This window comes from Macaca nemestrina, chromosome 6, assembly GCF_043159975.1.
Source record: "Macaca nemestrina isolate mMacNem1 chromosome 6, mMacNem.hap1, whole genome shotgun sequence".
NCBI classification, from domain to species: domain Eukaryota; kingdom Metazoa; phylum Chordata; class Mammalia; order Primates; family Cercopithecidae; genus Macaca; species Macaca nemestrina.
In genome coordinates this window covers 82,135,631-82,146,592 of record NC_092130.1, presented here as the reverse complement: position 1 = coordinate 82,146,592, position 10,962 = coordinate 82,135,631, and the positions used below count along the sequence as shown (strand labels likewise).

Sequence of the window (10,962 nt, the reverse complement as noted above, 5' to 3'; positions counted from 1 at the left end):
CTTGTCTTTTTAGTATGTGCTAGATATTGTAAACAATTCCAACTCCCAGTTAATTTTATCTTTCTGGTAATAGCTAGTTAGATTTGTGGAATTATAGAGCCCACAGGCAGCTTCAAGGTTCACTGGATGCACCTCTTTATTTCCCAGATGAGAACATTGAGGTTATATGGAATTAATAAGAGAGTTGTCTAAAATCATGCAACTAGGGAGTAGCAAATCTGGAACTAGTCTCGTTCCTGAGTTCCAGTAATCTCTTCTCTGAATCACACTGACCTGTCTCCTATCAGAGTCATCTAATTGTATGGTTAAAATGCAACCCTATGAACCTTGCTATATCTGTTTATTTCCTAGGATACATCCTTTTTGCCTTTAAGTGGAAAATATGAATATTTGTCCAAGACATACATGGAACAATCTGAATATCCCCAAAGAATGTCATTGATTAAAAAACACCAACAACTTTGGGCATTATCACAATAAATAATGAAGAGAGAAAACGTCCTTGGAATTTTTCTTAAGTTGATAAGTGCAATGATTTCTTAGCCAAATTTACTATCTCACACATAATTTGCATTAAGTACAAAGACAGGAATAAATAAAAAATAATACATTGGCTTCATCTAGTCTTTCAGATACCTTGATTGAGAATTAACTTTGCCAGACTCTATGTGGAACAGAGATAAAGAAACTGGTTTTCATTTTCAAAGAGGTAACGTGAGATTTGATTGCTCATACTCCGTGAAGCACATGGGGACATTCATCACAGCCTACTACAGAAAGACCGATTTTTGCATTGCCACACCTTAAATGCATAATAGCAACTGAACATTAAAAATTTCAGTGTTTAAGTAACTGATAAGCTCCTCTTACTCCTCAAAGTGTTTAACTGAGAAGATAGAAAAAAAAAATGTTTTCCACTATAGTTATAGTAATTATAAAAACCAAAGAGAAGCCTCCAGAGTCCCTTAAGCTGGATATCACAGACAAAGCAGACAGTCCTCTGATGAGCTATGATGTGATCTTTGTGTGGCTAAGGTTTAAGAGGAGTGATGGAGTTCACAAGCTAGGAAAGTTTGCCGTGAAATTCCTCAACTTAGGGAGAGAGGAATGTCAACAGGAACAATGAAGTCTCTAGGAAAACCAAGGAAATAATTTTCACTCCCAGATATGTTTCTTCTCTTGGAAATCCCAACAAACCTGAAGACGGAGTTTCTTGTGGAATTTGGAAGAGGTGGTGATAGCAATAACCAGGTACAACTAATGCACTGCAGGTGTTAAAAATCTACCATGCCCTACTTATGTATTGATTTGAAATCAATATGACTGATTTAGTCAGCTCTCTGGCCCAGTGAATTCAAGGCAATCAATATAGCAAATGCAGATAGCTACACAAATGTGATCATTCTTATTTAAATAAACTACACTGGAAAATAAAAATAGCAGCAACTATAAAAACGAAAATAATGATAGCTAATATTTGCTGAGACTTTGTCCCAGTTGCTCCCTGTGGATTATATGTTGCATTAATCCTTACAATACCCCCTCTGAGATATATATTATCTGGCAAAACTCATGCTACTACCTTTTTCTGTTAGAATAAGCATTCCAACGCACTCTGTTGGTAATCTTTTCCAAGGCATTAAGCATATTCTGCCTTGATTTCTGAGTTATGTGCTTGCTTATCTCTTTTTCCTGATTATAAACACCTTGAGAGCAGGAAGCATAACAGCAAAATAACAGTGCTTGCTATTTAAGTGAGAATCAATACATATTTACTGGATTGAACTGAATTAATCTGCATTGAAATGTAGATTGTAACTGTGCAGGAAAAATCCAAGTTACATAGGAGTTAATTAGCAAGTCACTGCTCAGACTCCAGGTGTTTATATCAATTACTAGAAGATGCATATGGTTTTAAATTTAAGCCAATTTGCTTTTTCTACATTTCTATTCTACCGTAATCGAAAGTTTGTCAATATTATCAACCATCGCTATCCTGTTGAAGGATAGGATGACTAGAAATCTGAGGCTATCAGGGTATGAAATGAGGAGCAGACCCCAAAGCATATAATTCCTTGTAGTCAGATATTGCTATGCAAGATTATTGATGCAGTAATTAATGTAAATATCACAGGTCATGGGAAAAATGTATTATACTGAATTCATTAAAATGTTACTCTAACATGCATTTTTGATGTTCTCTTTCTTACTATTACTTTCATTTTGTAAGTATTGTCCTGGATCATAGCTTTTAATGACTTTGTGTCATAAAATATAGTTTGCTTTGGACTGCATTGAAAAGGTGGATAATTAATTTGTTGGCAGAGAAACATACCTAAAGAATAAAGGTAACTTTCTCAGGAACTTAACGGAAGCATACTGCTGAGCAAGGCTAAATATGCTGGACCCACAAGTCATTCTAGTCATTTTCTGTCACATACTGCAACAATCTTCTGAAAAGATATTTACTATTACTTTTTTCTTATATAGTTTTAGATAAAGAGACTTGCACAGGAAGTGTTGATATTGTTCTCCTAAGGTCAATAATTATATCCTTTTTGGAACTAATGTTGGATTTATGAACTTTTATTTTGTACAAGTCATAGAAAAATTTACAGTAGTGTGAAACTTCTTGTAGCTGCTTATATAATCTGTTTCCATTTTCTATTATCAACTATTACTAATTTGAGATAAAAATTATTCAGAAAATTACTAAACTGGAAAATCTTTTTTTTTTTTTTTCTTTTTTCTGGCAGAGCTACCTGAGGTTTTATTTTGGACAAAAAAAAAAGCAACTAAATTGTTTTGTAGCTGGAGAAATGGGCAAGGGGCCCAGGCAGTAAACTCCCTGGCAGGTGAGCTGAGGGCTAGGGCTGAGCCTCAGGTGTGTCTCTCATTCCCAGTGCTACTCCGCAAGTGGCCTCCCTCCCAGGCTCTGGGGTAGCCTTAGAAGGGGTAGGCTGGGAGGGCCTGCCGCACCTGTCACTTGGGCAGGACGTCAGGACGTCAGAGGACTCGGACACCAGCTTCCCATCGCGGGTCTGAATCTTCTTCACAACCACGGCCCTGGTGGAGCTGGTGCAGCTGAAGGAGCTGGAGTCCGCACCAGAGCCAAAGCGGGAGCGCAGGCCGTAGCTGGGGCCCGGGCTTGTGAGGGACCCCATAGACCGAGCTCAGACCACTTGCCGCTGGTGGTCTTGCTATGGATGAATACTCATGTTCTGCATCCCAGACTCCAACCAGCTCTCTTCGCCCTCCAGCAGCTTCCTGTAGGTGGCAATCTCGATGTCCACCAGCTTGACCTTCATCAAGGGCCAGCTTGACCTTCATCAGCTTCTGGTACTCACGCAGCTGCCACGCTATGTCCTGCTTGGCCCGCTGCAGGGCAACCTTCAGCTCGGACAGCTTGAATTTGGCATCCTTAATGGAAAGCTCTCCACGCTGCTCAGCATCTGCAATGGCGGCCTCCAAGGAAACCTCTGGCCTTTGAGGCCCTCCGTCTCAACCTGGAGCTGGCTGATGTTCCAGTTCATCTCAGAGATCTGAGTCTTTGTGCTCTGCAGGTCATCCGCGTGCTTCCCAGCCAGCGTCTGCAGCTACTCATACTTGATCTGGTACATGCTGTCAGCCTCAGCCCGGCTGCGGTTGGCAATCTCCTCGTAATGTGCCTTGACCTCAGCAATGATGCCGTCCACGTCCAGGGAGCGACTGTTGTCCATGGATAGCACCACAGAGGTGTCCAAGATCTGGGACTGCAGATCCTGGATCGCCTCTCCATACAGCTGCCTGAGGAAGTTATCTCGTCAGTCAGCCCTTGCAGGCGAGACTCCAGCTCTACCTTGTGCATGTAAGCTTCATCCACTTCCTTCTTGATGAGAACAAATTCATTCTCCATCTCTGTACGCTTATTGAACTCATCCTGGTACTTGTTCTTGAAGTTCTCCACCAGCCCCTGCATGTTGCCAAGCTTCGCCTCCAGCTTCAGCGTCTGTGGCCCAGAGTCTTCAACTGCCACCTAAGGTTGTTGATGTAGCTCTTGAACATGTTCTCCATGTTCCTCTGAGCCATCTTCTGCCGCTGCAGGAGGCTCCACTTGGTTTCCAGCAACTTGTTCCCCTGCTCCAGGAACCATACCTTGCCTATGAAGGAGGCAAACTTGCTGTTGAGGGTCTTGATCTGCTCCTTCTCCTGGGTGCACACAGCCTGGATGCTGGGGTCCACCTCCAGGTTAAGGGGGCTCAGCAGGCTCTGGTTGACCATGATGGCAGTGATGCCTCCCATGCCGCTAGCCCCACCATAACGTCCACCCAGGCCACCCAAGAAGCTGCTGTTGCTGCCCTCTCGGGAGAAGCTCGAGGAACTGGTGCGGGCACTGGGCCCACTCGTGTAGGAGCAGCTACTGAAGTCCTGGGGGCCAGAGGTGGACACCTTGTAGGACTTCTGGGTCACCCTGATGGACAAGGTGGAAGCAGGAGTGGAGGCAGACAGGTGGGCGGAACCAGATGGAGATCCCAGAAGGAGCAGAGAAACTGCTTCTTGGTGGAAAATCGTTTTATACTTTAGGATTTGTATTCCAAAGTATCAGTAAGCTTTCAAAAATGGTAACTATGACCCATGATAAGAGGTAATATTACAGCATGACCCACACAAAAACAAACATATATAAAACATGAATCAAAAGCTTTATTACATAGTACCTATCCTTGCTATGCCCCACTAATTTTGACATTTTCTGTTAAATACTATTTTATTTCATGTTTTAAAAATGCTTTCCTAACATTAAGTTAATTTCACAACCAATAATAATCACAGCCTTCAATTTTTTTAAATGTCATGAACATTAGAATGATGATATAAATTAGAAGTGAGCTATTCTTAAATATATCCTTTTCTCTAGAAATTCCTTACAGATTTCTAAAAACTGCCACTTAGCACCTCAGCTAAATGATTAGATTTGGGGTTATAGACATGAATACTTTGCCTGTAAAGGTGATGTGTTAAGTACTTCATCTTTTGGATGTGTGGTATGTTAGTTTTGATTCAGAGCTGCAGACCCAGGCAACTGTTAGGTATGGGCAAAAATATTGATTTTTTTTTCCTCCACAGAGATGAGAGTTCTTGAGAAAAACAATGAAGTACAGGATAGAAAAAAAAAAATGAAGACTATGAGATGCAGCTGAATAAAGATAAAAGTAATAATTAGTCTCTCCTTTCCCAGTCCCAGCAAATGGGATTATCTGGCCAGGTCGGTATCTATCTTGACAGAGAAAAGTGAAATTCCTTCTCAGACATCTGCTTATAGTTCCAAAGTAGAAATTAACCAACAACAAAATCATTGAAAGAAACTATAAAGGAGAAATACTTTTCTTCATTTTCTTAAAATTTTTATCTATAAATTCAGAGGATAATAAATTATTTAAACTATTTAAATTAATAATTGCCCCCATGTTGCTGACATTGTGTAAAGAAAGATTAATAGTAATATTTGTTGAATTAAATTTATTAATATATGTCCAACTTATTAAAAAATATTTTAATGGATGAATAAAAATCTTCTCAAAGACTTATGAGAAATGTTTAATATTACCTAGTCTTCTAAAATAAGGTTATATTTGAAAATATGTAAAGTCCAGTTTCTCTAATGTATTTTTTTAGTTCATTCATATTTACCATCTGCAATTATCAAATTATTCAAACAATTTCTTCATTCCAGTGTCTTCTTACTTCTACTTCATTCAACGCCTAATCACCAGATGAGACAGTATTCTGGAAAACCAATATATATTTCATTATCCTTCTACCTCATATAGCCAGTGCCTTCTAGTTTATATCCAAGGCCCTAAAATTAGAAATAAAGGTTTCCCTAACCTGTATCTAGCCAGTCTATCTCACCTAACTCCTTACTTCACTATATGTTCAACACTGTGGACAAATGGAAGCCAATGATAATCCCGAAAGACACACCCACAAACACCATAAATCCAAATGTTGAACTCACAAAAGATCAAAATCCCTGACACCATAACTCTGCAGAAAGTAATTTAAAAATTATTTAAAAGATATTTACATTTTTTGAAAGGAGATTTATTTGAGAAACTTACAAAAACACAGCAGAACACTCATAAGCCACTTTACCCAATAATGTAGGCAATAATAACACAGATTTAAAGTATGAACATTCAGGTATACTGATAGTCACACTGATACAACAGTCATGGGCAGATGAACTACATTCACAAAAAATAGGTCAAAAAGCTAAATGTATGAATATGTATCACTATGGTTGATAACAGTGTGTTTTGGGACTGCCGTCCTAAATACTGTGAGGAACAAACTAAGTCTTTTGACATGACTGATCGAAAACCAGGATGGGTTACAACTGCACCAATCACCCAAAGAGCCACAATCTCAATCTTTCACAAATGCAGATGTACAAAAATTGTCTTCATTTACTGAGGAAATTCCAATGTTTTTGCATACATGCCCCAATGCTTACACTCAAAGTCAATGTTGTGATAATGCACTTTCATGAATCATATTTGCAAAAAATGCATAAAACAAATTAGAAATTTCTAGAAGTCTCTACACAATCTATACTTCCAGTACTGGAAATGATGCAAAGATAGAATACATATCATAGAGAATTGCAAAAGAAAAAACTGCTGAGAATGTAAAATACTGGGGAAAAACTGAAAAAAAGAAAAAGAAAAAAACTCCAGAAAACTGAAAAGAAAATTTAGCATTTGAATATGTGTATTACAAGGATAGATTATGGGCAATTGCACAGAGACAGTTCATAAGAACTGGCTGACTTTCACGACATTAACAACATTTTGTACCCTAGCATCACTATAAGTAGCTGATTTGTTTTCTTTTACAACGTGGCTTTTCTCAAACAATATGTTCACCTTCACTTTCTATATGGTGCTGCTCTTTTTGAAATGCTTCATGATTTGATATACACAGACATGAAGATTTTCTATTATATTTTCCCATCTTCTGTGCCATGCTTCTGTGTGGTTTTGCATACACAGAAGTCTATTCCACAGGCACTTATATACAGACCACAAATTTGGCAGAAGCGATAATGGTGATCAAACTGCAACATTGCTTAAGTGTCTTCTTATCCTACCATGCATATAATTACTTATGCATCAGTCAGCAACTTCACGAGCTTCTTCAGACAGCTTCAATTCATTAGAAGCTCCTGGAATATCATCAGCTGAAGGAAATGCCAACGCAGGCAATGACGCATTTTTAAACTGAAGTTCTCATTGTTGCTGTAACATGTGGTCAATCCTCTCCTCTGAATTTTCTGCCAAATGCATTGGCTGAATGGAAAATAACAAACTTTATTGGTAACACCTTGAAATTCACTTTTAAAGCCTTGATTGCACCTAGTTCTAAATCCATCATTATGGCTTCGGGATTCAATTGAAATTCATTTTCTTCTGCAAAAAGACAGTAACAAGGTAATTGTTCTGCCTAACAATGCAACTATCCTGTGATTGTGATTTTCAGGATTTTAGGCGTTAGGAATTTAAACTTTAGGGATATTGATCTTTAGGAAATCGGATCTTTTGGGATCTTATAGCCTCAGGATTGTGTCTTTCAGGATTATGACCCAAACCTGAACAAATCTGTCCCTTTGAATATAGATGTATCTGTCTTTCTGCCTTAAGTAATATTCATCCCTCTTTCAAGAAAGGCTTCTCATTGTTTCAGCACCCAGCCAAATCCCACCCTTTACTTAAGGAGCAATTCAAGTCTTACCCAAACTCTCCTCAGATTTTTCTATCCTGTGAGTAAAAATGGGGTTCATATTTCTGCATGGCGTATTCTTCTATAACTTAGTGGTTTTTTTAAAAAAAAAAACTATTAATCACACTTATTAGTATTTCTCTTTATTTCTCATATTAGGAATTTGGAAGAGGGTTGTCTGAGCAATTCTGGCTCTATATCTCATGAGGCTGCAGTCAGATGTGGATCAGGACATAGTTATCTGAAGACTGACTATGTGTGAAAGGTATGCTTACTCATGTGGATGGTAAGTGTGGGCTTTTGGTGGGAGGTCTCAGTTACCCTCCCTGTGGGCCCTTCCATAGGGCTGCTTGGTTTTCCTCAAGACATGGAGTTTAGTTTCTCCCACAATCCAAAAAAACAAGGTGGAAGTTGCAATGCCTTTTATGTCCTAACCTCAGATATCATACACCATCACTTCCACAGTATTCTACCGGTCTCATGGGTCAGCACTAATTAATGTATACGGACTCTACCCAAGGACATGAATATCAGAAGCCAAGGACTGCTTGGAGGCCTTTGGGAGGCCAGATACCACAGTATTAATTGTAATAAATGGCCTATTTAGGGTCTGCTTCTACCCACTATTTGAAATACCTGGAGTCCCTCAAAGTTTCCCTTTATTATTTCTAAAAGTATCTCATATGGATTGAAGCACAAAGTCATCTCAGATACCACGCAATCATTGCCATTTTTTTTCTCTCTTTTGGCTTCAGGCTTATGAAATCCCATGAAGGCCCTTTTCTTCAATACCTGGCACAAATCCTGATCATTGTGACTGAATACACACCATGCACATGCCCCACTGGGCCAAATCCTCTCTGCTGTGCCAAACATGATGTGGTGCCCAAAGTTGCGAACCTTGGGAGGCCTCCCATATGTTTGATGCCATTGGGTGGCAGGCACACTCTGTTGTCTGTTCTCTGCGAATGTATGGTAGAATGAATCCCAGAGAGTCAGCCAATGTGGCACAGTACATTATATAGTTATGGAGCTCCCAGTGATTTCAGACCTTTTGATAAAAGAGCCCTTTCATGTGTTACCTGTTTTCCTAGCACTTGACGTAAGTTGTTTTAGGCTGAAGGATGAGCTGAGTGATAGGCATTATTCTATATTAAAAACAGCTCTTCACTTCCAGGACCTATCATATTATGGCATAGCTATGTGCCAAATTTCTTTCTCCCTTGTAATAGTTATTTCCCAAGAGGTTTGCTTTCTCATAAAAATCTGTCTCTACGAGTCCTAAAGTCCATTCAAGTTAGGTTCAATTGGGACTCCAACTACACTCCTCCTGCTAATATCCTTAAGAGGTCTCTAGTCCCAGAAATGCACAATCTTTTTATCGGAATAAACAGAATCTTTTCCTAGGCTTGACTCTGAGGGATGCTGTTACCGAGATAACAAATAGCCAAGAGCCACCTGTGTAAAGACTTTCCAGAAGCTCTAATGACAGAAGTAGTGTAACAACGTTGATTTAACATCTCTTGTGAAAAGTTAATTTAGAATAGCTTTATCCATTCCCTCACAGTATCACTTAAGGAGGCAAAGAGACTAGTGTTATACTTCATAGGTTTTGAAGAAAAACAGGCTGAAATTAAAAGCCCAGTTTATCCACATAGCAGCAAAATACATTTGGTAAGTTACTAAGTCTAATTTTCCTCATCTGATATCATATGGTTATCATAAAAATTATCTAAGACTGTTCAAGTCTGTGTTTAAAAATAAATGATAGGAACATTCACTATTATCATTAACATCCTAATAATTACTGATAATGTCCCATAACAAGACTTCTCATCATTCTGTAAAACTCCCTTTTGTAGCTTTGGGGCTAATAGTGGACTGAGGTCCAGCCTGTAGCTGATTTTCCAGGTCATACCATCAACAGTACCCTCTTTGTCCCCAGAGTCAAATTTTAATTTTGGATCTTCAGGGCACAAGCAAGTGGGAGATTGAATCTCAACTTACTTCTGATCTTTATTATGGGACCTGGAATAGACAAAACTCTATTGTTAATATCCAATTTGAATCAATTTGAAAGGCAGATTCATGGAGTTTCTGACTACATTCCCTGCTCTGCACTTTCCTTCTTGGTGGTTGTCTTCCTTCCCCTGCCTTTCCTCAGAATTCATCAATCAAAATCTCCCTGGAACTATGCTTCTCAAAGTACGGTCCCTACAGTACTTATCACTTCAAGAACGAAAGCATAATAGTTGAAATTAAGATTCCCAGGCCCCACTCCCAAATCTCTCTCTCTCTCTCTCTCCATATATATGTATATACACATATATATACACACACATATATATACATATATACACACATATATACACATACATATATATACACATATATATAAAACACACAAGTGTGTGTGTGTATATATATATAACATGCACATAAACATACATATGTATGTGTGTGGTTTTTTTCTCAACACACTTCTGAGGTGATTGATGTGCAGGGAGCTTGGATCCAAACTTTGGGTAGCACCACCTGACTGCACAAAAAGTTTGGGAGCCATGGTATCAAACCATCATTAATTAAGCCTCATGTTTAAAAGACCAGAAAAGTTAGGCTTGACATGGCTTACCAAGTAAAACTGGACTTTAACATTATTAAAATTTTGCTTTTGCTGTGGTTGTGTGCCACAAGAAAAAATGGTATTAATGAAACAGTAATGAAATGATTGATTGTTCCAATTCACAGTTCTATATGTTTATTACACACAATATTAGGGAAGAACTTAATGATCAGCCACTAGTTTGGGTCACCTCAAAGTTAATTCTAGGATAGTACCTTGAAATGCTGGATAACTTGGTAGCTGTTCCAATGATTAGTGCTTCCCCATCTTGGGTTTTGCCCATCTTTATGCTGTAAATGACTTTCTATTTCTCCTCCTCTATCAATTTGTATTAAGTGTGGGAATCATACTTTCTTTCCTTTTATCCTAGCCACCATTAAAATATTTTACTATAGCAACCATTTGCTTAGAGTGAACCTCATCTCACCTACTACTTCTACTACTGTCAATAAAAAAGCTTTTTTTCTACAATTACAGGCACAAATGTCCTACAGTCTGATATATCTTTAAAAAAGGAATCCGTATGGTCATGGGGCTTTTTCCTTGGTTTAAAACACCTATGTACCCATCACCAAGCA

General features: G+C 38.6%; 1 pseudogene; it reads right to left on the bottom strand.

Annotated features, from left to right (window-relative positions):
* Window positions 1–2,867: 2,867 nt before the first annotated feature.
* Window positions 2,868–10,324, bottom strand: LOC105471135 (keratin, type II cytoskeletal 8-like; annotated as a pseudogene).
* Between the last annotated feature and the right edge of the window lie 638 nt (window positions 10,325–10,962).